At 36.8% G+C, this 27,235-nt stretch overlaps 1 protein-coding gene and 1 long non-coding RNA gene across 3 annotated transcripts in view; one reads left to right on the top strand and one right to left on the bottom strand.

Moving 5' to 3' along the window:
* arl15a (ADP-ribosylation factor-like 15a) overlaps positions 1 to 27,235 on the top strand; it is a 177,777-nt gene that overhangs the window by 102,033 nt on the left and 48,509 nt on the right. The gene's annotated exons all lie outside the window — the stretch shown is intronic.
* On the bottom strand, positions 14,014 to 17,438 carry LOC111191000 (uncharacterized). 2 transcript variants are annotated; one of them, XR_007428813.1, is made up of 4 exons: positions 17,338 to 17,438; positions 16,206 to 16,339; positions 15,867 to 16,077; positions 14,014 to 14,217 (listed from the first exon to the last, which is right to left on the bottom strand). It is a non-coding gene; the product is annotated as an uncharacterized LOC111191000 (long non-coding RNA). The 2 variants fall into 2 exon arrangements; XR_007428812.1 differs by having other exon boundaries at positions 14,014 to 16,077.

Raw genomic sequence — 27,235 nt, 5'->3', positions numbered from 1 at the left:
GTGGACACATGAACATCAAGGCTTTTAGAGATACTTTTGTAAAACATTCCATCTTCATGCAAGTCAACGATTTTTGAACGCAGGTCTTCTGAGAGCTTTACATCAAGCAATGCTTCTCAAGAACAGCAAACTCAAAACTGGTGTGTGTGTTTTTTTTTATAGGGCAGGGCAGCTTTAACCAACACATCCAATCTCATCACATCCTGGCTGCAATTAGTTCAATAAAAGAAATAAAATCTTAAAATAGATCACTCTATGTGTAACACATCTATATAATATATGGGCTTTGAACACATTTGGAGCTGAATTACAGAATTAAAGTAACTATTTCAAGCTATGTTAATTTTTTGTGATGCACCTGTATACCCAATGTTTGCATTGAATATAGTAGTATGCATTGAATTCCTACACTCATTGCAGTAAATAAGGATAAAGCTGTACACCACAGCTCTTTCACTGTTATCTAATCCTGATTCCAAATCCTTCCCTCATCATAGTGAAAACATTTCCAGTCATTTAACACGCCTCGGCACTTTTGTCAACGTACAGTTTGTGAACATCCACGGGATAACTCAGAACAGGGAGCTGTAATTAAGAATGTTGCAATATCCCGGGCTCTGTAATTAAGAGATAAAAACGATTTGCAAAAGTGTACGCTGAAGGCAACAAACGATTTAACATGAGGAGAAAAAAAAGAAGTTATTGATGAGCCTTGTTTTTGTTCTTAATTCCCTTTCCATGTTCATTCATCAGCGTCAACTGAGAGAGAGCTCACTCTGGGTGGTGTTGTTTTTCTTGGAAAAATACTGACGTTTCTCCACCTAGAGCCACAGTCACTCTTATAGAAGACAAATATTACATATTCGAACTCATTAGCAGGGTTCTGATTATTGGAAGAGACTGCTATATATATGGTAGAGAAGATTTGTGATACTTTACAGATATAGTTATAGTTTTTAAAATGAATTAAATTTAGGTCTGTGTGTTACAGTAATATACTTTAGCTCTAGGATAAAGGATTCTATGGGGGGTCCTCTGTAATTTTATTCCTGTCCAGAATTACCATGTATATGTTTTTTTTCTTAGACGTCCTCTGTGAAAATTACAGGCGGAATTACCTACTGTTTTTTGCTGAATTCTGTAATTTTAAAAACGGTAATTTTAGTCCCGTCCATCTCTGAGTTTAGTCATCTTCCGTTTAATAAAATAACTATTTGTTCACTGCTACGCACCACAATTATACGCTGGCTGTGCGTGTTTCCACGGAGATCCACAGAAACACAACAGCGAGTGGAAATGGAGGAGCTACTGAACGTGATGTCATGTGACAGAGAAAGCCAAAAACTCACTGCTTTTCCTGTTTTTTCAATTAAATTACAGATACAAGAGTTTTATTACTGAGTAGAAGTGTGAAGAAATTTTCACAGACGTCCCCCTGAGAAACTAATCCCGTCCGGATAGGGCTTTTGAGTCAGTGTTTTCTTTTTGTTTCATAGAAGTGTGCATTCCAAAGCCTTGAGTACATTACACAACTTTTACTGTAAAAATACAGCTTTAAAACAGATTTTGGTAGCACTTTACTTTACAGATCGCTAATAAGTAGGTAATAATATGGTACAATTATGGTAAAAAGTTGTATTTATTCATAAATTAAATATAATAATTTATATTATATATAATAATAATATAATAATATTAACTAATATTAAATAATATAATATTTTTTAGGTAACAAGTTGTATTTACACTTTAATTAATTGATCATTTTATATTTGTTTCTAAATAATAGATCTGTGATTGTAGAGGTAAGAGATCAGTAACAAGGAAGTAATAACATGGTAATATTATGGCAACAAGTTTTATTCAGTAATGATTAAAAAATGTTATATTTGTTACTAAATAAAAAACAGAACAAGTATGAAAATAATTTGTAAAATTATGGAAACATTGTACTGACATATTTGTTGCTTATTACTTAATCTGAATATCAGCTGCATTTCTTGACTCTGTGTAAAGAATCCTTCGGTTAGGAACAGCCTTCTATGTTGTGAAAAAGTGCATGAAAAAATGCAGCCCACCTCAGCTGCAGCCTAGACTTTGGAATGTCTCGATGGATGCCGAGATTGCATTCCCAAAGACGTTCTGTTCATTAAAAATGAAGCTAAAATTATGTGCTATGTTGTCAAATTTGCTGTCAAGCAGGGTGTCACTGTGTCAACCTATCCTTTTGGAATGCTCCACCTCTTTTTCTCAGAGTAGAAGTGTCTCAGTCTGCCATCATTGAGTTTACAGTGCAGCGTAAATGCACATTCATTACCACCCGCTGTGCTCTCCACTGGGGGTGGTAATGCCTTTTATTATGGATTCCTGGTACACCTGTGGCATTGTGAATAATTCACGTTGCCTTGCCATGAGCATGCTAGCCAGTATACAGCCTTGCTTGCATGATATAACCTCATAACTTATACAGGTGTGGACTTTCCCGTGATGGCTGCTGAAGTAAAATATTTTGGTAAAATCTACATACTACATACTACATACTACTACATACATGTGCCATAAGTGTATTGAGCAATAAATTTATAATATTAAGTGGAAAAAATGTGTATTTTTTCACTTCTAGTCAGACAGTCTTCACTTAACGATATTTTTTCATTTTTTGCTGATAACAAAGTGTTGAAAGAATACAGTATATTATTGTACCCTTGGCTGGAATTCTCTCGTGTTGAGTAAGGAGAGTCATTCCATACATTCCCGCACTCCTAGCTTATAACACCACAGGAAAGGAAAGAATTAAAAGCTTCCAGTAAGTGGCGTTTTTCTCTGGCTGTGATAGTTTAATATGTATATGCTCTGCTTGTTTCTACACTTTGCACAAGCCCTCCAAATACTCGTATACTCAAGGTGTGCCGCTCTGACATGCCTGGCTCGGTCCAGCTGCGTCTAGACGTAGTAACCAAACAAATGTGTGTCTAGCATCAACAAAGCTGGGTCATTTTTCTGCACTGCTGGGGTTGTGTGTTATGGAATGACAGAGCCCACATCCTACTCAGCTTGCTGACTTATTTAAACACACACATATAGGCATCATCAACCACCCACTGGAGATGTGGGATAATCTGTTATTTTCAGAGGTTTGAATGATGACTGGAATTCATATTAAAGAGTAGGTGTGGTATGTGGCAGTAGTAATTTTGACAGGTGATTTTAATTTAGTTTTAGTCTTTTGATTAAAATGTTTAATAGTTTTAGTCACATTTAAGTCTTATTATTATTGGTTATTATTAGTTCTAGTCTTGTTTTAGTCAATGAAAAAACAACATTTTAGTCTAGTTTTCGTCTAATGAATTTTAGTCCAATAAAAAGTATGTATTACGAAATTTTTTTATTATTTTTCTATTCTAGATTTGTGTTGTTATTAACTGCTAATGTTTATTAAAATAATAGACTTTAGCTTTTATTGCATTTATATAAGGCTAACATTAAAATGTTTTAAAGCACGTGACCTGTAAAGATGGTGGAACAAATAAAGCCACGTTTCTGATATTATACTCTTCTACTGCGGTACAGATTTATACTAACATTACTGGGTTGCTAACATTACTAACATACTGGGTTTCAATAGACTAGACTTACATTACTTAACAAGTGTATTTGAACCTTGTCCAGTCCAGGAACAGTAACCGCAGGACCGGTGTTGTGCCGAATTCAGCACCCCCGCCTGGAAAAGCATCGCACCAATCGTCTCCTTGGTTTTAACTTTACTTAGGAAATAAAAATGCCCTAGATACCTCGGTCCCAAGATAAGCTACGCTGACTCTAATAAAAAAATAATGAAAAATAATCATGTCAGCTGCAGCCTCTCCTGTGAGGGGGTGCTTTTCCTGGCGGGGTTGCTAAATTTGGCATAACACTGGTCGTAAGGATGCTGTGTGGAGTGGCTGTGTTCTGATCACTGATCAATAAAATCACTAGTAATGCCCCAACACCAGGAGGGTGAAGACTAACACATGCTTCCTCTGATACATGTGAAGTCAGCCACCGCTTCTTTTCGAGCTGCTGCTGATGTAGCATTGCCGAGCAGCCAGCGCACTCGGAAGAAAAGCTCGGTTCTGATACATCAGCTCACAGACGCTTAGTGCTGCAGACATCACCGTAGGAGTGATGTGGGGAGAGAGCGCCATCTACACACCCAGAGGGAGCAGAGCCAATTTTGTTCCCTCTGAGCGCCGGCAGCTTGATGGCAATGCTGCATGAACGGGGGGGTTCAAACCTGCGACCTCCCACTTATAGTGGCAGCACTTTAGACTACTGGACCACTCTGTTCCCCATACTACTGCTGTTTGCTTCTGTGTACCTGTTTCTACCTGACTACCCCTTTGCCTACTCCAAACTTAAATAAAGTTTGTTTTAATCTGTATCTCTTTCCCCATTTTCTCCCCAATTTACACGGCCAATTACCCAGCATTGCTGAGTAGCATCACAGCACACTCGGAGGAAAGCGCAGCAACTTGGTTCTGATACATCAGCTCACAAACGCCTTGCGCTGATCGAAATAACCCCTTGGAGTGATGAGGGGAGAGAGAGCCATCTACCCACCCAGAGAGAGCAAGGCCAATTGTGCTCTCTCAGGGCTCCGGTAGCCGATGGCAAGCTGCATGAACAGGATTCAAACCGGCATTCTCCTAATCATAGTGGTAACGCACTCTAAGACTTTGAGAGGAAGACTGGTCACCAGATTTGTTGTCAATTGTCTTATGAGTGTGAAGCAGGTCCAGATCTACAGACCCAGCTGCAGTATAACATCTGTGGGCAAATGTGATGCAGAATGGCATACAGAAACTCTATGTCCCCATGCCAAACCTCATTATATCTTTTATCCAGACTAGAGGTAGCTCAACAGGGTACTAGAGCATATTAAGTTTGATTTAATAAAAAAAAAACCTTCCACAGCTAAAGCTGTAAAGCCAAATATTTGCTTTGCCAAACTTTCATGTTTAAATTAGTAGAGTAAACTGTGATATAAACGCAGTGTGTAGAAACCAAAGTAAAACCAAAGCAAAACCAAAGCATCCCAGGTGAAAAATCATGATAACATCACTTGGAACACTTCCGATTTGTTCTCTGTTGTGTGGCTGATACCATCAGATTGGTTCTCACAGAAACTACTACGACAAAAAAAAAACAAAAAAAAAACAGAGTGAAACCAAAATAAAACACTGGTTGATGGCAACCCAATGCAAATTTCCCAGACTTCCTCATTTTATCTTTTATTACAGAGGCTGTGATCAGTGAACAGTGATTGTATCTGCTTTGCTTTAGGCACGTCTAATTTTACTACAGACTACAATGGTTGCTAAGTAGAGAAATTCTTCTAATCTCAAATCTAAAATCCTTCAGCACAGGCCATAACGGACGACTGAACTGTCCTACAGTGCTCCATGATAGTCATGGCAGTGAGTAATACTGAAGGAAATCATTGAGGGAGATAAATAATCAGAGCTGATAAAACCTACAAATCAAAATCAGAAAAAAGATATTTTGTTTCATTTGTTAATATACATCTATTTCCAATTTATAGGGCAGGACAGTAAAGCATTTACCATGCTGTAATATTGGAACAGACGATACCAAGCGATGAAGTGTTTCAGACATTATTTTGCTCCATTTACCCTGCAATCTCATTTTAAGGTGTGTTAAAAAAAAAAGAAAAAAAAAAGTTGAGAAAACTTTTCAAAAAGTTTCAAGGCAACTTACTGCACTTAGATTTTTAAGTTTTGAGGCCAACTCAATCTTTTACATTTTGAAGAAAACCACAGGCAGTTGTGCCAATGAGAAACCTTTAGCCCTGATAATAAATGTTTTATTGTATTGAAACTTCAAATATTAAATCTCATCAACTTAAAAAAATGTAATTTGTGTTTTTAGTTTGCCTGATATAGGTTCTATGTAAGTTTTGCTGACTTTGCTGTCTTGCTTCTTTAAAATAAAATAAAAAAATTGTGCCAGTTATTGAATTTTTTGCACTATAAGGCCCGCCATATTATAAAGTGCACTATCAATGATCATCTATTTTCTGGTCTGTTTTCATACATGAGGTGCACTGGATTATAAGAAGCATTTTAGGTAACAATAGCAAGGAACAGACAAGGGTGTCGCCATGTTTTTCTTCTAAGTCAGCAGGTCTCACTGCTGGAGGACGGGGAGGCGGGGAGGTTAACTAAGTTAGGTAAACCTAAGCTAAGTAAACAAAACTGTAATTCTTTAAAAAAAAAAGGAACATTTTCTTTTAAAGTCAAACAAGTACTGGATGTTAATCTACACAGATTTCTCTCCTGAAAACTGTTTATTTAGGTGAGTAAAGCACCTCCCTTTATTTACAGTAAGCTTACATTTCACTAAGGAACCATGAGTGTTCTGGTAAGCCAGGGTAATATTAGCTAGCAGTTCATCCCACGCTTGTTGTTGGCTACAGTCTGATATACTCACCTCTGAATGGCGAAAGAGCTAGTGCTTAGCACAGTTAGCAGCTAATGCTGCTCCAGCAATGCTAGCTGGGGTTAGCAGCAGGCTACAGGCTGATAATACTTATATCTGAATGGCAAAAGAGCTAGTGCTTAGCACAGTTAGCGGCAAATGCTGCTCCAGCAGTGCTAGCTGGGGTCAGCAGCAGGCTACAGGCCAATAATACTCACCTCTGAACGGAAAAAAGAGCTAGCGTTTAGTGCGGTTAGCGGATAATGTTAATACTGCTCCAGCAGTGCTAGCAGGCTCACCCCACAGCTAGTGCTTTGTGCAGTTAGCCACTAATGCTAATACTGCTTAACAACTGTCTAACAAAAATATCCAGCCCAAAGTCAGTCTAAAACCCACCTTTTAGAAGCTTAATCTAGCCAAAAATATATGTCTGTCTCATGTTTAAAGTAATTAGCAAAATTAATTATTAAGAGTGTACATCTTAGTATTTTGTTTATAAGGGATTTATTATCAGTATTGCTGTTGCCCTTAAAGTCATTAATAATATTGCAACATTAGTGTTTTATTAGTTCTTTTATAACAGTTTTATACCCCAGTCAAGAACATTTAATAGTAACATATTTAGCAAAGAAAAGACCTGACTTTTACTTCCTCATTTCTGTTTTAGTCCCTCCTGAACTCTCTTCTCTCCTCTTTTTTCTTATCCTTATTTCTTTCCCCATTTTTTTCTTATCGCCTGGTGATTTCTGCACCAAGAGTGGCAAAAAAATATCCTAAAGCAGTGTGTAAGACTGGTGGAGGAGAACATGCCAAAATGCATGAAAACTGTGATTAAAAACCAGGGTTATTCCACCAAATATTGATTTCTGAACTTTTAAAATTTTATGAGTATGAGTTTTCTTTGCATTATTTGAGGTCTGAAAGGTTTTTTGCTTTTTCTCATTTTCTGAAAATAAATGCTCTAAATTAAAAATATATATTTGGAATTTGGGAGAAATGCTTTAGAAAAGGCAAAATCAAAGAAACTGAAGTGGTCTAATTTTAGGTTTCAGCTGGCTACAAGTGATTTAATCCTAACTGATGCAGTGAGTAGCTTCTCATTTGTTAAACAACCATGTAAAAGGTAACGACATCCTGTGGTCATGGAAAAGATCAATTAATCAGTTTTTAAAGGGTTCAATTATTAGAAAAATGAAAACTAAAAGTACTAAAATCAGGTTAAAAACTTAAAATAATAATAATAAAAAAAGAACTGACTTTTACTTCCTCATTTCTGTTTTTGTCCCTCCTGAACTCACTTCTCTCCTCTTTTTTCTTATCCTTATTTCTTTCTACATTTTTTCTTATCGCCTTGTGATTTCTGGTTTTACATTGTGATTTCTTTCTTTCTATCTTTCTTTTTCCTGCTCTTCTTTTGACACTGTCCTTAAAAGTTTAAAAATACTTTTCTGCATTAATGATAAGATCACAGAAGTGTTCTGACACAAAACTTCCCAGTACAGAAATTCTGATTTTAGTCAACAGGAAAATGTGTGTACGAGCTGCTTGTGTGTGCAATTGTTTGTTTTTCTTACCCGCTATTAAGCCGAGATTAGTTCACTGATATGGGCAACAAAAAGCAGAGTTTTGTTCGTTCCAAATGTTTATGCTTCCATTGCGACGTTCCATTATACCACAGCCACCTCCAGATGTTGATCATTTTTTAATGGTCTGTAGATGTTCCGTTCTTTCTAAGAAAATCGTACTGGGGTTTCGGTTTCCCCCTAGAGCCAGCCTGTTTGTACATGGTTTCTTTGAGGGATTACCTGAGAGGATGCTAACAAGGGGACCCTGGAAAAGTCATTAGTAAGATCATAACAGACTGGACTTATTGTTAAGTAGTCGGAAATATTTGTATTGGGAATAAATGGGAAAAACTGAGAATGTTGGGTCATCCAAGCGCTGCCCCAACCTCCCCTGTGAACTGTGACTTGCCAAAACTCTTGGAGTTGAAGTCTGCGCTCCAAACTACATATTATCACAGTAAATGCTTCAATAAGAAGTGCATTAATACATTAATAGTATGTACTATAGAAATGTGTGGCTGGGGAATCACTGTGCTCTAGAGTAGGTGCATGTCTTTTTAGCTTAAGCTTTAGCATGTACCTCTGCTGGCCTCTTCTATACCTCCTGCGTGACCATTATTGATCCATGATGCTGTCTGGTAGCATCAATGCAAAGCAGGTACCATGTGACTTGTCAGGGCAGCTTGCCGAGAGCTAATTGATTGATCTGTGCTAATTGGCGAGTGTGAATCCAATAACAGAGCTTTACGGTGGAGCCACCAGCACAGATGAAAGCAGCTGACTTTGTAATCATTGTGTCCGCTGACCCGGTCTGAGCAGTGTCACCATCTCCAGACATGACTAACTAATGTTCTCCTGCACCGAGGCGTTCCTCTCACATCCTCTCGCATGTCCTCCCTTATATTGACCTAATCCGGCAACCAACTGAGCTGACTGCTGTTCAAAGTGTGTTTTTTAAATGTGTTTTTAAAGAAAATAAGGAAAAAATGTCATCTTACAGACAAGTAATAAAAAAATTGAGACCACCTATTAATGATGTTTTCCCTTTATTTTACCAAATTAAGATACTCTGAAATTTAATCAAGAGGAAGATGGATGATCACAAGCCTACAAACAAAGCTGAACTGCTTAAATTTTTGCACCAGGAGTGGAATAAAGTTATGCAAAAGCAGTGTGTAAGACTGGTGGAGGAGAACATACCAAGATGCATAAAACTGTGATTAAAAACGGGGTTATTCCACCAAATATTGATTTCTGAACTCTTAAAACTTTGCATTATTTGAGGTCTGAAAGTTCTGCATCTTTTTTGTTATTTCAGCCATTATTCATTTTCTGCAAATAAGTGCTCTAAATGACATTTTTATTTGGAATTTGGGAGAAATGCCTATAAATAGCAAAATCAGAGAAAATGATTCAAAAACTGAAGTGGTCTCTTAATTTTTTGTTTATACACTGCCTGATGCAGTGCGTAGCTTCTCGTTTGTTACAGAACCATGTAAAAGGTAACAACATCCTGTGGTCATGGAAAAGATCAATTAATTAGTTTCAAAAGGGTCCAATTATTAGAAAACATCAAGGAGAACATCAAGGCTAAAACTAATAAAATCAGGCTAAGAACTGCCCAGCGCATTATTATTAAAAAGTGAAAGGATAGTGGAGAAACATAGAATGTAGTTAGAAAAAAAAACTTGAATGATGTGGATCGGTGATCATTTAAAGTTTTGGTGCGATCAGATAATAGAAAAACCACACTAGACATTAGAACTCAGGGATATGTTTAATAGTGAAAGTAAGAGCTTTTCCACATGTAAAGTGTGAAGGGAACTCAAGGGATTGGGACTAAACAGCTGTGTTGACTTAAGAAAAACACTGATCTAGGTCCAGCAACGTTTATAACGGATTATAAGTAGCACTGTCAATAAACGTCTATTTTCTGAGCTTTTTTCATACATAAGGCGCACTGGATTATGAGGTGCATTATGTGACACTAGTAAGGCACAGGGTTGTAAGGCACAAGGCTTTTCTTCTAATTTAAAAAGAGCTCACACTTAGCATGGTTAGCGGCTAATGCTGCTCCAGCAGTGTTAGCTGGAAATTAATATGTATTTTCATAGATTCCATAGTAAGTCCCATTAGTCTCAATAGTCCCAATAAGTGTATTATTAAAGCAGTGTAATGAATTTTGTATTGTGTCCTTTGTGTTTTGTAATGTGCCATGGAATCTATGACCTGTGCAGTTGGGACTTGAGTCCCAAAGGTGGAGTAAACTGGATGTCATTTTTACGTTGAAGGGGCAGGGGTGTGTAGGGTGTGTGTATGTATGGAGGGGGGGCTAAAGTAGCTTGTAATCTAACTTTAATTACTTTTTAAATCAAGTAATCCATACAGTAAATAGGTTAGTATTAGTACAAAGTACAAAGTAACTATGCCATCACTGGTCTCATCTGTCTGGCAACCTCCTACTCAAATATCATTTTTTTTTAAAGTGTGAAATTACAGCATTGTGCAAATGTTTTCGGCACCTGTGGGGAAAGAAAAAGCTTCTCATCTGTGAAGTAAGTGTTTATTAGCTCAGTAAAACACTAAAGCATTACAATAAATACAAACAGCAATTTTACAAAAAGCAGAGCTTTTACAGCCCTGTTTTTTCCTTAAAACATCTCCTAATCTCTCCTCCTCATCTGAGTTCAATAATAGAGTTATTTCTAGTTCTCATCATATCAACACCTGGTTTGGTAAATTGGTAAATTTGATAAATCAGGTGAGCTGCTGATGGAACTGAACATAATATATACATGCTGCCTGAGGAGCATCCAGGAGAAATCTACAGGAGGAACTACACTTTGTTCTTCAGCTTGGCTCACAGGATATAACATACTTAGTTAAAAATAAGAATTCCTTGTTATGTTTTACTGTAGGTATGTTTATTTGCATCTGTTCAAATCATATGTGGTAATTTGTAATTTGCTTTGGTGCCTAAAACTTGTGCACAGTACTGTATACTCCAAGCAACCGTGGGTCCATGTAAACGGACTAGGCTACCAGTTGGGCATTCGGTTGGGCAAAGCCATGTGGCATATGGATGCCAGCTCACCTCTTTTCTACACCTGTGGTCAGACAGTCGTGGAAGGATTAGCTTTTACTCTTTCACTGCCAGAAAGGGATTACACGAGCTGGGTGCTGATCAGTGATGGTATAGTTACTTTGAAAAAGTAATCCGATTACTGATTACTCCTTTAAAAAGTAACTTAGTTACTTTATGGATTACTTGATTTTAAAAGTAACTAAGTTACTTTACAAGTTATTTTATTAGTTACTTTAAGCAGCTGCACACACCACGTCCCGCCGCCTTAACTTAAATTATAACCAGTTTTGCCAATACTCCCTTTATTGGAAAAAGCATTTTTAACAGCATCAATGTATCTCTAGACATTTAAAGTTGAACTATTTATTTTTATAAAATTAAAAGACCATTTCTCTTGAATTAACTTAACATAAATAATTTTTTTTATAAAAAATAAAATATGGTCTTTCTTGAGTTCACTTAACATAAATACTTGTTTTTATAAAAAAATATAAAATAAAGAAAATCTTTCTTGACCTGACATATTTAACACTGTAAAACTGAATATTGAACCTGTTGTTCTCTGCAGGGCAGCAAGGAGTGGTATTATAAAACAGAACCGTGTATATGGTCGAGGCCAGGGATCACATATATGCGGACTGCGGTCCGGGTCCGGACCCAGACGTTGTCCAATGCAGACCCAAACCAGTAAACTACTGAAAAGTATTTAATTTTGACAGTGTTCATTTAAAGCGTCAGAACTTTTCTTGTCTTTATGGTATACGCGCTTCGGCATGGGAAACTCACAGACCAATCACGTGTGGTGTAAAATCTTCAAACGCTCTCCTCTGCCAATCAGATCTGTGCAGACCGCTGCCCTGGCTAGTGAATTGGGACGCGGCCGGGAAAACCCGCCTTTATAAAGAGATAGGGAGCCCGAGAACTTGCGGAAAAACGAGAATGTGCGGAAACTAAAGACACGCCGAGCGCGAGAGAGAGAGACAGGGGAAGGCGAGACGCGTGTGATTGGGGGAGAGCGGAGGGGGATGGGGAAGGGAACGCGGTGTGTGTGTGTGTGTGTGTGTGAGGTGGCGAGAGAGAGAGAGAGAGAGAGAGAGAGTAACGCACAGTGACTTGGATAAGTAACTTTAATCTGATTACTGCATTGGAAATAGTAACGCGTTAGATTACTCGTTACTGAAAAAAGAGTCAGATTAGAGTAACGCGTTACTAACATCACTGCTTGGGACCCTGTGTCAGCGTGAGGCTGCCGAAAAAAAAATGCCTTTTTAATTTATTTAGACAGCAGTCATATTCATATTGTTCTACCCAGCTACTGATGCATCTGTCACTCTTTACAATCAGGGTAAAAAATAACAGTACTTACGACTGTAATAAACATTAAGTGGTAAATATTATTTAACATTTCTAAATTGTAATGCTTAAGAATGTTGTAAATAAAGATGAATTGCGATATCAGTTTTAACATTTTGTAGGAATTAATATCTTAACTAGTGTCATAATAATAATTAGTTGAGGCATTCTAACATAAGTATGGTTAAACAATGTAAATTAATTGTAAAGTGCTACTGATGCATCTGAGGCCAAATATCTTAAAGCAGGATTCCTCTACTGTAATTGTATATTTTGGTTTGTGGTAGACAGATTTACCTCAAACCAAAAGGATAGGTATGTGGTTTTAGCAGGTGTCCATTTCTGTCATAATCAAGTGATCACCATGAATTTATTTTGAAAGTTTAATTTTTTGTAGCTTGTATTTTTTTCCTTTTCAAATTTCATATTGTTTTTACAGACCATTTTTACTGAAAGATGTTACTGATCTCTATGTATCACATGCAGAGGGGGAACAAAAAAAAGTTTTAGATTTGATTTGCTCACTTGGCATTTTTTGAAAGGCAAAATAATGTAGTAATATGCTCAAAATCATGTAACTTAAATATATAATTATATTAAATTATGGTCCTCCAACCATAAAGTATTTCTAATAAAACAGATGTTTTATTAATGTATGATTTATGTTATTGGATGAATAAAGGGATACTGCAGTGTCTCATGGAACCTGGTAAGACAAGCAGACTGTAAGAACTGTGATTTTTTTTCTCTGTTTTTCTAGTGTGTATGCTGACCTCAGACAGTACTTCTGAAATGCTAATGCTTATCTTTTGGAATTTGATTCCTTTGATTCTTATTTTTTAAAGCATCAGAAAGTTATCAGTATATTTCTGTATGCAGGGCTTAATTTTGCACATGTAAATCCCAAAGCTTTAATCGTTTTAAAAGTTGTATATAGATATTTCTCAGAGTTGCACAGACAATTGTAGGCAGACCACCAGGCACAATAAATTTGAATGAATAACCTTCAATAATAAATTACTGGCCAATACATTGAGGTAACACTTCATGATCAGCCTCAAACCTACTATCCCATGACTTGTAGAAGTAATGTCAGTGTAATTCCTAAGTGGTCAAACATCACATAGAGGCGACTTGTTGAAAATTACACTTTGGTTTTAAGTATAACACAAAGGTGTAACAACACTGAGAGCCTTTGTATATTACCAGATACATTATTTATATAAATTCAATTAAAGGAATAACTTTCACTGAAATACAAAACTGAAATTGTCCTTGGAGCTGACATGACCTGATCATATTTGGGAATATGAGACACATGGGATAATCAGCTTTTAACTTCAGAACATCTCTGTTCATTACATTAATAATAAATCAATAATTTCTGATTTATTATTTCAGTGTTTAGTTGAAGTGTTAAAAAGTGGTTGAATGTGGGCATCAAATCCACATTAAAAAAATATTTTTTTTCCATAAACACATTTCAAGAAACTTAGCGATAGTGTGATCAAATAAACAGACACAAGTGATGGCAATAAAAAAACATTTATTGACAAAGTTAAGAAACAAACAAAATTAAGAAAAGTTAAAAAAAAAAAAAAAAAAAAAAATCCAAACCTCTTTTGAGTAAGCACAAAGGAGACAGCGGCAAAGAAAATTCTCTCAGAAAGAGAGATAGAAACCTTGAGAGGAACCCATACTCCTTGGGTCAATACACAAATTGAAAAATGTAAAAATCTGAAAAAGACAAAGAGCATAAACATTAAATGAAACAAAAATATATACAATGCAAATATAAAATCCCGTATAAATACATACAATTAATAAACAATGTAATACAAAGCTGAAAGAAAATTAAATAAAAAATAATGTATAAATATCAGAATTAAGTACAGAAAGATTAAGCACTAAAAGACAAACGTTAAAATGTTTTTAATGAATATAAGCCCAAAATAAGACTAAAACACCAATACAATAACCATTAATAAAGCAAGTAACTAAGCAATAAAAGAAATATATACAAAAAGTGTATGGATTAAAACACTAACAGTATACTACATAAAGATAAATACAGTTAAGTAATTAATAAACATCAAAAGATAAACAATATCAAGATAAAAGGATTAAAGCCTTAAGTACATGAACACAAATACAAAACAGGAAGCAATTAAAAGCATACAATACACAAAACGATTAAAACATTTATATAGTTAAAGAAAATCATTACCTTTTTAAAAGTATGGAATCAATAGCTTTATTAATACCTGCTATTTTCCTTAGGTGTGTTTTATAAAAAAAAACCTCTAAACTAGAGCATAGAGCTGGGCGATATGGCCGAAAAAAAAAAAATCTTAGATTTTTTTTTTTTAATCCAATTTTCGATTTAAATCGATTTTTTCCCCTACTAAAAATCAAACTAAAGATGATAAAGAAATGGTTAAAAACTAGTTCTTATTTAATTTGTTTTCACTTAAAATGTTCCATTTGTGGTTAAAGTGCAACCAGAAACAAGCAAAAAAAACTATTGTAAACAGTGAGAACATCTAGTGACTTTTAGAAAGCTTTCTCCAACATAGTTTAGGTACTGACACAATGCACCCTCAAACTTAAAAATAAAATAAAATAAATAAATAAACACACCCTTAAAAACAAATAGAAATAAATAAAATGGTGCCCTTTTTTGATAAAACTTACAAAGTAGACAATAGAAAACAAGTACAATTTATATGCTCTTAAGTAAATACTTTTCCCTATTGGGCTAGAATTGCAAAACAAAGCTTTTAAATAAGTGCCAGTGTTCTATAAAATGAGATCTTTTCTCATGAATATGCAAAACATCTTAACTTGTAGTGCATACAGAACCTGGTACACGGTTGGAAGATGTGCCAGGGACAGTTCCTTGTTTAACGTTGAATGGTGAACTAGTGCTGCTGCTGCGTTCATTCCTATGGTAGCAGCACTTCTCCCACTCCGCTACATGGTTCTGTTTAAGGTATAGTGATAAACTGGTTCACCTTACAGCGAGGACCTGTTTGGTCTACGTCCGACGCCGCAAAACCGAACCAACTCCAGATCACGGAGCTAGTTGCTCTTAAGCTCCGCCGTCATGTGTTTTGTGTATGTGTGTGTGTTTGTGCGTGCAAGGGAGGGAGGGAGGGAGGTATGGAGGGAGCTAGCTAAGCTCACTCTGTGCCCACAGAGGAGCGTCTGTGGTGAAAAAGAAAACTCAGAGAAAATCGATTTTCATAAAAACACATTGTCCTTAACTGTAAGTTCGAATTTATCGATAAAATCGATTAATCGCCCAGCTCTACTAGAGAACTCTCTAAACTAGAGATTGAAAATATAGATTTTTTTTTAATTATTATTATTGTTTTATATGGTACCTGACTGAGGTGTGCCTGATGTGGTGGCTGTGTCGTGGTGTATACTTAGCCAGGGGTCATAGAGCAGATGGTGGAGAGATGATCTGAGACTTCTTTGAGGTGATCTCCGTGCTGGTGTTGAAGGGTCACCTCTCACACACAGCAGGATGATTCCTATCTGCAACACTGTGGAGGATTTGGCCTCATGGGTAAACCACTCATGAGGAAGGTCCTGAAAAGTAAATTAAGAGACAGTGACTGAGTGTTAAGGAATGTTTTTGACCTGAATCTCTATTCAGTTATGGTAGCTTCTATAAAGAAGACAGTTCTCTGCCTGTAGTGTTCACTGAAAACCCATACCAGAAGAACAGAAGATGAAGGCGTGGTTCCTAACTGTACATCTGAACCAGGATGTTCTATGGCTTGAGGTCACAGTGCAGAACCCCTCTGGCATGGACCTCAATCACGCCTTCAACTAGCTGCCTTAGAAGTACCTGCAGAGTACACAGAGCACATTATAGTAAAGTTAAATTGGCTGAAATTTATCCCAACATTTGCAATACTTGTGATTGTCGGCACGTTGCCACTTTAAATAAAAAATATATATAAGTACCTACAGAGTGTAAGAAACAGACAGAAGGAAATTACAGTCGCTATAGAACAGGCTAACAGTTATTCAGTGGGTAGCTGCTACATTAAGGGTGAAGAGTGTTCAGGTACCTAACGATTTTCCAATGATTTCACAGTTGCAGACAAATTTCCAGGATAAAATCACGAGAGTCTGGCTAGAGTCGAGCTGCAGTTGAGTTGCGGTCGTGTCATCTCAATGGTTAAGTGTAAGGTGGTTACGATTGAAAGTTTTAGTCAGTCGGGTTTGGGTACTGGCGCTCCAATAAAATCAACTGTGTTTGTTTTTTATTTATTAGCAGTGTGAGCAGCAGCTGTAAGATCGACAGAGCGTATTACACCTCTCTGTTTGGAAATATTTTAAAGTGGACTGCAAAGGCAGGAGTTTACAAGGTGGGAAGGAAAAAAAAAATGCACTTTCAACAACAAACATGATTTACCACCTGAGAAACAGGTGGTAAATCATTCCGTCCCTTAATTAGTTCCCCCGGTAAGTCAGTAATAAGAACAAATAGAGTAATAATATTAAGCTATTAACGTATTAACATATATTCATCATCTTACATTTTTAAACTATTATTTTTTAAGCTAACTTTTGTAAAATGCATATTTACAGTTTTTTTAAGCCGAGCTGCCTCAGCGTACTCTGAGAATTGTAACAATGTTTCTGTCTAATATTTTATTTTATATACAGTTTTTAGTTTTGATTTAGGTATGTTCTTAAATCATTGTTTCAATAATAATTAATTTATTAATAAAAACATAAGGGACAACTTGGATGTGTTCCTTTTTTTCCATTGCCAAAATATTGGATTAAGAAAAATAAATGACTGACTCAGAGGCTAAAAATGTGATTGGGACTTACCGCTCTGCACTACCATCTCAACATCCTGGGACCCTCCACTGCTGCTGATCTTCCTCTTTTGGGTGGGGATGGAGAAGGTGGCCAGTGCTTCAGCTGGAGCTCCAGAATCCGTGTATCATTCGTTCATTTGATATTCAATTGAGAATCAAAATCGGAAAATTAAAAAACCAATTCGTTTTTTCGTTTTTGAATATAATACCAAAAAACGAATAACGGCTTGTATTTTGTATTTTTATTTGGTTATCCAAACAAAAATTGGAAATTTAAAAAACGGACCAGGAGCCGAATTTGATTTTGATTTTGAACTTGACCCATTTGTGTGCCCCGGAAGTTACTGATTTGTTTATTCTTGGTGGGTTTCTGTTGCGCGGGAGTTCACTGCAGTGTTATCTACACAGTCTGTATTGCTGTAGGCTTTGGATGGAGTTGAGGATGGAGAGTTTTATCTTGTTCAGAGGAACTAAACGCGTTGCAGTGAAAGAAGACGATATGACAACAGAAAAAATCGGCAGGATCTTTCAGGTGTTTGTCTAACGTTCCGTAGCTAAATGTCATATTTAGTTAATGTTATTCTGTGAATTGCCGCCTACTAAATATGACATTTAGCTACGGAACGTTAGACAAACACCTGAAAGATCCTGCCGATTTTTTCTGTTGTCATATCGTCTTCTTTCACTGCAACGCGTTTAGTTCCTCTGAACAAGATAAAACTCTCCATCCTCAACGGCCCTCTCCAATTCTGTGTTCGATACATGTCTTTTTCGCTTAAGGTCGTGTTGAACACAGAACCTTCTAACACTCATTGCAGAACATCGCTGGATCCCCATTTGCTGCAACGTGCACGAAATCTCTTCATGCGTCTTACCACCTTCAAAAAGATCTTTAATTAGGCCAGAATGTGGTTCCAGTCCGGCCATGCTGCCTACAGCAATACAGACTGTGTAGATAACACTGCAGTGAACTCCCGCGCAACAGAAACCCACCAAGAATAAACAAATCAGTAACTTCCGGGGCACACAAATGGGTCAAGTTCAAAATCAAAATCAAATTCGGCTCCTGGTCCGTTTTTTAAATTTCCAATTTTTGTTTGGATAACCAAATAAAAATACAAAATACAAGCCGTTATTCGTTTTTTGGTATTATATTCAAAAACGAAAAAACGAATTGGTTTTTTAATTTTCCGATTTTGATTCTCAATTGAATATCAAATGAACGAATGATACACGGATTCTCCAGGACACTGAGGATGTTGTGTCTTTTGGAACTGGGCCTGATTTTACAGAACAGAAACAAAACAGTTCATGGTAGCTGTATCAATTTATCCAATAAAGTAGATCTACAGGTCTTACTTTATATAAATAAAACTAACCGACATAAAATAGAATGAATAAAATATATATTTTTTAAAACACACAGGCCTGCATGAAAATGTTCAGGACATCCAGAATGGCAAGTATTTAAAAACACGGTCCAGTGTTAATTTTTAGTAACATGTTTAAAGTCTATACTATCTAAGGCAGTGAGACAAATACAGCAACTTTTCTAAAATTACACTCTTCTACTGCAGCACAGACTTACACTCCCTCCTTAAAAAAAATGCTCAAAACCAGAAAAAAACAAACAAACACACCCTGGGAGGTTAGCTCTTTAAATAGCTTTTGACCAGCATAGGTAATGTTTATTTCTGGATGATCAGCTGGACTCAGCAGGGCCAACATTAGTAGCCTAGTCTTTTAAAATTAATTAACTCATTTTTTTAAACCCATCAAGTCCAGTAACAGCTGTGTTTATTTGTTTTTTAAAGTCACTGGTTAGCTGCGGGTGTAACTTCACAGACCGCGATCTCAGTTCACAATTATGCAGCCACACATCTTATAAAATCTCCTTCTCCTAACCAAATATCCAGCACAACAAACCCAGCTTTAAACCCAAACCATCGCTGTATAAACAGAGACAGAGGAGAAGTTTTCTTTCAGTGTTTTCTGACAGAATCTGTCAGGATTAAAAAAAAAAAGACAAGAGTGTGTTTACTAATCCGTTACTCGTTCGTGATGAAGTTAACGCTAACTTGCACGTACAGTGGATTCACGCGGTTAGTTAATAGTATGCAAAATGCAGTGAATGCTGCTGTTTGGGGTCAAAATAAACTAAACACCTTAGCTAATAATCATGGACTGCAGAAAACTAAGCCGGAGACACAACAAACGCTAGCTCTGTAAGTTAGTTGTCTAACGGAGTTATGTTAAGTGCATAAACTGCCTGCACAGATCAGAACATAACAGCAGCTTACCTTTTCATGTTAAATCCACGACGAAAGCATTCTTTTCTCATATCTTTATACAATCCAGTTGCAGCAGCACCTGCTCGTTCAGAAACAAAACAAACACCCAGCGCTGTTTAAGAGCTGATTCACGACCTTCTCTCCCAGCACAGGGTGTGTTTTTCTCAATCAGCAGTAGCTTTTAAATCATGCTGTAGTTCAGTAATAAGATCGCGTTTCACCGAGAGCTGAAACAGCCAGTTAGCTAAGGGTAGTTAAAATACCTAACAGGCCTGAGAGCTCCTCTCGGTACTCCGGTCTAATCCGGCAGGGTTTTTGTAGATATTTAACTTCTGAATCTTATTAATACTGAATTAAAGTATGGTAATCTGGCTAATGTTAAAAAGTCAACTAGCTTTTTACCAAAACACTTTTTCTAACTAATTTATACTTAATTTTAGCAGTGTGTTCCCACAAGACGAATAAAAAAAAAAAAAAAAAAGAGGGGGCCGTCTGCGCGTGCGCGAATATTAGCGGCCGACTGCGCATGCGCGAATATTTGCGGCCGACTGCGCATGCGCGAATATTTGCGCCCGACTGCGCATGCGCGAATATTTGCGGCCGACTGCGCATGCGCGAATATTAGCGGCCGACTGCGCATGCGCGAATATTTGCGGCCGACTGCGCATGCGCGAAATTTAGCGGCCGACTGCGCATGCGCGAAATTTAGCGGCCGACTGCGCATGCGCGAATATTTGCGGCCGACTGCGCATGCGCGAATATTATTTTTGGCGCATGCGCAGTCGGCCGCTAAATTTGGCGCATGCGCAGTCGGCCGCTAAATTTCGCGCATGCGCAGTCGGCCGCTAAATTTGGCGCATGCGCAGTCAGCCGCTAAATTTCGCGCATGCGCAGTCGGCCGCTAAATTTCGCGCATGCGCAGTCGGCCGCCCCTTTTTTTATTTATTTTTTTATTCGTCTTGTGGGAACACACCGCTAAAATTAGGTATAAATTAACTAAAAGTGTTTCGGTAAAAAGCTAGTTGACTTTTTAATATTAGCCAGATTACCATACTTTAATTCAGTATTAATAAGATTCAGAAATTAAATATCTACAAAAACCCTGCCGGATTAGACCGGAGTACCGAGAGGAGCTCTCAGGCCTGTTAGGTATTTTAACTACCGTTAGCTAACTGGCTGTTTCAGCTCTCGGTGAAACGCGATCTTATTACTGAACTACAGCGTGGTTTAAAAGCTGCTGCTGATTGAGAAAAACACACCCTGTGCTGGGAGAGAAGGTCGTGAATCAGCTCTTAAACGGCGTTGGGTGTTTGTTTTGTTTCTGAACGAGCAGGTGATGCTGCAGGTAATCGAGCTAACTGTAGCTAATTAGCCTAGCCGGTTGAGCTAACTGTAGCTAATTAGCTTAGCCGGTTGAGCTAACTGTAGCTAATTAGCTTAGCCAGCCATGCTCCGCTCGCTAACGTTAGCTATCTTACAGCGTTATTCACCATTAACATGCTTTAAACAGTCTTTAAATAGTGGTAAGACTATTTAAAGCGTGTTAATCTATCTAACGCTGTAAGATAGCTAACGTTAGCGAGCTAGCGAGTGGAGGATGGCTGGCTAAGCTAATTAGCTACAGATAGCTTGATTACCTGCAGCAGCACCTGCTCGTTCAGAAACAAAACAAACACCCAGCGCCGTTTAAGTATCATAATAAGACCGCGCTTCACCGAGAGCTGAAACAGTCAGCTAACTAAATTACTCACCGGGACTTACAGAGCTCCGCCGCGCTGCTCTAATCTAATCCGGCAGGGTAATGATCACTATCGGTGCTGAAGGCCCGCTGGTGCCGCTGTTTTAAGACTGAGGGGCTTTAAATGAAAACAGCGTAAAGGGGAAACAGAGTAAAGATCAGCGCAGCGCACCTTCAGCACCAAAGTGAAGAAATACTGGATTATTTGACCCAATATTAATAACTGTTCCCCATAAAACACAGCGAGGCTTTGGACCCCTGCAGTCCCCATGCAGCTCCCGGAGAAAAGGACGTCTTTGTTGTGGCTACTGATTCAGTGGAGTGGAGCCACGACCATTCAAAACTAGGTTCGGGGTTTTTTTGTTGCCCGAAAGGTTTTTAATTTGTGTGTTTTAATATATTCATTATATGTTATATTGTATTAAAACGTGAGATATAAACGTGAATAATCATAATTTAATAGGAACGGTGAAATATATTATTTTAATTATATTAAATATCATGCCTCAAAATCTCAGATCTCCCCCTCTTTTCCAGTGACTTTGGTTTCTTCCAAAAGTCTGTTGATGAGAGGGCGGGCGGAGCTGGACTGGAGAAAGAGGGCCGGCGTTCTGTCGAATTCTGCTACCTTATCGAACCGTGCTGCCCCAATGTATATTTAACTGTAAAAATACAAAAGAAGCACTATTTTAGGGCACGTACCCAGTGATATTCCAGTAGATGTACGTTATTAGATTTGGAGTGCATAATTCATTGTACCATGGCAAAGTTATAGTAAATATAGCCCATTACAAACTGCTTTTGTATTTATTTATGATAATAAGTGTAATTTTTAGTTTCCATTTACACTTCTGTGCAATGATAGTGCGTCAAGGTTGTTTAACGTACATAACCCCCCCTAAACCAGATTAATTATACATAAAACACGAGAAAGAATTAAATTGTGTAGGTCGGCGCATGCGCAGTACCTTTGGGAAGCATGTATCGATGGGTAGCAAAATTCGACAGAACACCGGACTAAAAAAACTGTTTTTTAACACACCTTGGGTTTGGGCTGTATTCACTCAGTCGCAGTTAAATAAACTCACTGGCCATTTAGGAATCACTTAGACCAGAATTATAATAGAATAAACAATAAAATAATAAAATGTTATATAAAATCTAAAAAAAAAAAATCACCAGTGTCAGTGGCTGTCTTTACACTACAAGCCTCGGGTTTTTTTTTTATTTTATATAAATTAACCTTTTTGTCAAACAGCACACATGCTCTCAATATTTTTTTGGCTGCTCTGCCAATGCTGGCTGATAATGACAGCACTAAGGGCATGAATACTGGCAAACAGATGCATGAAATCCACAAATAAAGAAATATGAAATTTGCAGTGGCCTTTTTTATGCCCATTCAGTTTGAAGACTGAGAACATATGTCTGCACTCCCCTCCAAAGGAATTGGGCGGAAAAAAGCATTATTAAAAGATGAATAATGAAGACTGGAAATTGGAAATCAGTTAATTACAACTTTGTCAGTGTGTCCAGGCTCCTTGATGCGCGTATACGCGCGATTTTACGGTAAACAGACGCGCAGGAGGAGAGGACGCTAAAAAACACAGAGAAGGGGAGACAGACACGTTTCAGTCAGTTATATTAATTCAGACCTACATTAAGCCCAGAAACGAGAAGAAAACGGATTAAAATAACTCACCTCACTGTAGATTTAGTGCAGTACATTATCTATTTGATATAATACCATAACAATCCCATCGGTTTTTAAGAGAGAGAGAGAGAGAGAGTTTTATATTAATATTACTTTTTCAATCCATGCTTCAAATTAAATTTCTCATGAGTTTCCCAAAAGGCCAAAACAGATCCAGTACCTCTTAAAAGAGTCCATCCTAGACTATTACTTCTGCAAATTTGGGTAAATTGCACTGTATTGTTTATTTTATATTAATAAAAAAATGTATGCATGTTTAAAATTAAATTTCTCATGATTTTTCCATAATGCCAAAACAGATCAATGACCATTTGAAAGAGTCCAACCTAGGCTATGACTCCTGCAAGTTTTGGCAAATGTCACTGTATTGTTTATTTTATATTCTTTTTTATTTTTATTCATGCTTAAAATTAAATTTCTCATGATTTTCCCAAAATGCCAAAACAGCTTCACTACCATTTGAAAGAGTATGTTCTAGCCTATGACTCCTGCAAGTTTGGGCAAATTTCCCTGTATTGTTTATTTTATATTCATTTTTGTATTTTTTTTTTATCATGCTTAAAATTCAATTTCTCATGTTTTCCCATAATGCCAAAACAGGTCCACTACCATTTGAAAGAGTCTGTCCTAGGCTATCACCTCTGCAAGTTTGGGCATATTTCACTGTATTGTTTATTTTATATTATTATTATTTTTTTTTTCATGTTTAAAATTAAATTTCTCATGATTTTCTTATAATGCCAAAACAGTTCCACTACAATTTGAAAGAGTAAAACATAGGCTATGACTCCTGCAAGTTTGGGCAAATTTCACTGTATTGTTTATTTTATATTAATTTTATAATTTTTTATTCAGGCTTAAAATTAAATATCTCATGATTTTCCCATAATGCCAGAACAGTTCCACTACCATTTGAAAGAGTCTGTCCAAGGCTATGACTCCTGCACGTTTGGGCAAATTTCTCTGTATTGTTTATTATATATATATATATATATATATATATATATATATATATATATATATATATTTTTTTTTTTTTTTATTCATGTTTAAAATTAAATTTCTCATGATTTTCTTATAATGCCAAAACAGTTCCACTACAATTTGAAAGAGTACAACATAGGCTATGACTCCTGCAAGTTTGGGCAAATTTCACTGTATTGTTTATTTTATATTATTTTATTTTTATTTTTTATTCATGTTTAAAATTAAATTACTACTGATTTTCCCATAATGCCAAAACAGGTCCATGACCATTTGAAAGAGTACAACATAGGCTATGACTCCTGCAAGTTTGGGCAAATGTCACTGTATTGTTTATTTTATATAATTTTTGTATTTTTTATTCATGCTTAAAATTAAATTTCTCATGATTTTCCCATAATGCCAAAACAGTTCCACTACCATTTGAAAGAGTATTTTCTAGCCTATGACTCCTGCAAGTTTGGGCAAATTTCACTGTATTGTTTATTTTATATACTTTTTTTATTATTATTCATGCTTAAAATTAAATTTCTCAGGATTTTCCCATAATGCCAAAACAGGTCCACTACCATTTGAAAGAGTCTGTCCTAGGCTATGACTCCTGCAAATTTGGGTAAATTTTACTGTTTAGTTTATATTATATTAATTTGTTTTATTTTTTTATTCATGTTTACAATTAAATTTCTCATGATTTTCCCATAATGCCAAAACAGGTCCACTACAATTTGAAAGAGTCTGTCCTAGGCTATGACCACTGAAAGTTTGGGTAGAGAAAGAGCTCAAATCAAAAACTTTTAATCACGTATTTCAATTTATTGACTGTAAGATAATTATTTATTATGTTAGTAATATTGCAAACAAATATAAAGAAATAGCATTAATCCTTTGAAATAATAATAATAATAATAATAATAATAATAATAATAATAACAAACCCAGTAATTAGAAGCAGAACATTCAGAATTCAGAAAAGCTTTAAGAAAGACAAGCTGTCTGACTGCCTCTCTCATACCAGAAAATCCTACATGACATCAGCTCTACAAGCCCAGGAAACAATAGAGGGTTAAACTGATAAGCATATGACACAGCCTAGAGCAGTGATGGTATAGTTACTTTGAAAAAGTAATCCGATTACTGATTACTGATTACTCCTTTAAAAAGTAACTTAGTTACTTTATGGATTACTTGATTTTAAAAGTAACTAAGTTACTTTAGAAGTTACTTTATTAGTTACTTTAAGCAGCTGCACACACCACGTCCCGCCGCCTTAACTTAAATTATAACCAGTTTTGCCAATACTCCCTTTATTGGAAAAAGCATTTTTAACAGCATCAATGTATCTCTAGACATTTAAAGTTGAACTATTTATTTTTATAAAATTAAAAGACCATTTCTCTTGAATTAACTTAACATAAATATTTTTTTTATAAAAAATAAAATATGGTCTTTCTTGAGTTCACTTAACATAAATACTTGTTTTTATAAAAAAATATAAAATATTGAAAGTCTTTCTTGACCTGACATATTTAACACTGTAAAACTGAACATTGAACCTGTTGTTCTCTGCAGGGCAGCAAGGAGTGGTATTATAAAACAGAACCGTGTATATGGTCGAGGCCAGGGATCACATATATGCAGACTGCGGTCCGGGTCTGGACCCAGACGTTGTCCAATGCAGACCCAAACCGATAAACTACTGAGAAGGATTTAATTTTGACAGTGTTCATTTAAAGCGTCAGAACTTTTCTTGTCTTTACGGTATACGCGCTCTGCGGCATGGGAAACTCACAGACCAATCACGTGTGGTGTAAAATCTTCAAACGCTCTCCTCTGCCAATCAGATCTGTGCAGACCGCTGCCCTGGCTAGTGAATTGGGACGCGGCCGGGAAAAAACGCCTTTATAAAGAGATAGGGAGCCCGAGAACTGGCGGAAAAACGAGAATGGGCGGAAACTAAAGACACGCCGAGCGCGAGAGAGAGAGAGTAAGTAACGCGTTACTGACATCACTGGTGCTGATGTCAGCATGCAGAACTTTTACACACATGATCGTGATCCAGAAAGCATGGTGCAGTTGGTACTTATTGATCCGGTCTCCTGCCAAGCTGAGGTTTGACCTACCGTAGAACAGAGTGTCGAGCTGGATTGCTGCTTTCCTAGCCAAAGAGCATAATGCCACTTCCTCTGCTAAGTCAGAGGAATAAACCTTAGCGTCGCAGTTAAGGATACTTTCGGGATAGTTTGATGTTGAAGCATTGAATGTACAAATGCTGGGAGTCTAAATCCACTGAAAGGGTTAACTTGTGTATGTTAAATAGTAACGACTGCACAAATTCTTGGCAAGCCCCTATTCCCTCAGTAGGGCGTAGCTACATGTACATGTAAACTGTCTGAGTTTGCAGACATGGCCGCAGGGTAAAGGGAATTACACTGTCACGCGGAGGATATGGAGCTGCCGAGATATCCCTCTTGTCACATACTTGAAACTCGTCCAGGTGGGAGCTGGTATGCTAGGTGAGGGATGATGGAGAAAGATAGCACCTCGCAAAAGAATTATAAATAGTCTCATGTGTGGAATGGAGTGCTTTATCACCTGTAAAAAAGGGCATGACTTTTTTTACAAAAAAAAAAAAAATAAACTCATGTAACTATCGTGCTGTTACTTCTATTGCAAAACCTGTTGTGAATGATTTGTTAAATGTTTGGTTTAGCATATTTATCCCACAGGGTTCAAGTGTAGGACCTATTAATCTGATGTTAATTGTGATAGTAATGAGGTTAAAAGGTTATAAAAGGAAGGTTGTGTTCTATTGATTGCTCTCTTTTTAGTAAAACAAAATCCTGAATTATCTTTAAAATATATATTATGTCCAAATTGTGCTTTAGTTATATGCCAGTTTCAAATGAAGAGATCTGAATGCTGATTCTACTTTTAAATGAAAGTGTGGTACAATACTACATCTAATTCAAACCCATAGAGTTAGTTTCCCGGATAGGGATTAAGTCTTGTCGTAAACTGTGTTTGCTGTTCAATGGAAAATCTCCATTCAAACTTCTGGGCTGTCCAAGTCCTGCTGGAAAATGAAATGCGCATCTCCATAAAAGTTACACTGCACTGACTTTAGACTTGATATAACACAGTGGACCAACACCAGCAGATGACATGGTTCTCCACACCCTGT

This window comes from Astyanax mexicanus, chromosome 22 (genome assembly GCF_023375975.1).
Source record: "Astyanax mexicanus isolate ESR-SI-001 chromosome 22, AstMex3_surface, whole genome shotgun sequence".
Taxonomy (NCBI): Eukaryota; Metazoa; Chordata; class Actinopteri; order Characiformes; family Acestrorhamphidae; genus Astyanax; species Astyanax mexicanus.
Note: the sequence above shows the minus strand (reverse complement) of the source record. Positions and strands in the feature narration are given on the sequence as shown.